This window comes from Trematomus bernacchii, unplaced genomic scaffold, assembly GCF_902827165.1.
Source record: "Trematomus bernacchii unplaced genomic scaffold, fTreBer1.1, whole genome shotgun sequence".
NCBI classification, from domain to species: Eukaryota; Metazoa; Chordata; class Actinopteri; order Perciformes; family Nototheniidae; genus Trematomus; species Trematomus bernacchii.
Genome location: NW_022987846.1, coordinates 42,264 through 43,399, shown reverse-complemented (window position 1 = coordinate 43,399; position 1,136 = coordinate 42,264). Strand labels below are relative to the sequence as shown.

Here is a 1,136-nt window from a genome sequence, read left to right as displayed (position 1 = left end):
TGTTTTTTACATGTTTATGTCGTTTCAGAATTAGAATCAGAATCAGGTTTATCACCAGGTGGGTCGACTCGTACGGGGAATTTGACTTGGTGTCGTGGTGATAGAAAACTATTTTAAGAAAACTATAACAACATAAAAAAATACCGTCAAATATAGCAGTATTTACATTTAAATATAATTGGAATAAAATATGTGCAGTAATAAAAACCAGATATTGTGTACATTCCATTGATGCATAGGGCAATCGAATAGGGGTTTCTGTGTGAGCTCTTATTGTGAACGCTGTGTCACAGCAGGATGTCAAACATAGAGCAGTGGAGTGACTCAAGCTTTACTAAGACTCTATTTACTTCTGGTTCGCCAGTTTAAATGTGTATTTAAAAAAAAAAAAAGGTCAGGTCCTACCGAGATTTGAACTCGGATCGCTGGATTCAGAGTCCAGAGTGCTAACCATTACACCATAGAACCACGTGATCAGTGCCTACCGGATGTTCACTATTTATAGACTTTAAAGAAGTATCAACGTGTATTATTGTGAAGTTATATGGTGTTACACTGGCATGTAGTCACCGAAACACATCCTTAAACTTTATCTCTGTACAGCACATTTCATTTTTATACTTTAAGTAAAAAAACAATACTAAAAACAGCTATTTATTTAAATTCAGAGTGTTTCAGTATTTATTTTTGTATTAAGTGTTAGCTCTTTGTTTCTGTGTCCAGATTTTTTTAAATAACAATGAAATATTAATATAATAAATAAAGTTATATTTTATTTGTCAGCTGTCATTCTCTCTTTCCGCCACCAGGTGTCACACAGCTGAGCGGTTTCCGGTCCTCTCACGCCATCTGTTGGTACAAGAGTCTGCATAAATATATAATACAAATATAATACAAATTACATTAAAATATAATAAACACATTAAGAACTATATAATACAAAATATAATAAAAATATAATAAAATATATGTCATTAAAAATATAATAAAATAAATAAAATATAATTATATTAAAAAACTAATACAAATATAATATGTATAATAATAAAAAATATAATAAAAAAATACAGAACAGGTGCCTTTTGTTTTATCTTTAAAAATGATTAATACAATAATTATAAAAAGGTTTCATTTAA

General features: G+C 29.2%; 1 non-coding gene across 1 annotated transcript; it reads right to left on the bottom strand.

The window, feature by feature from the left end:
• Positions 1 to 396: 396 nt before the first annotated feature.
• Positions 397 to 468, bottom strand: trnaq-cug. The gene has a single exon. It is a non-coding gene; the product is annotated as a tRNA-Gln (tRNA).
• Between the last annotated feature and the right edge of the window lie 668 nt (positions 469 to 1,136).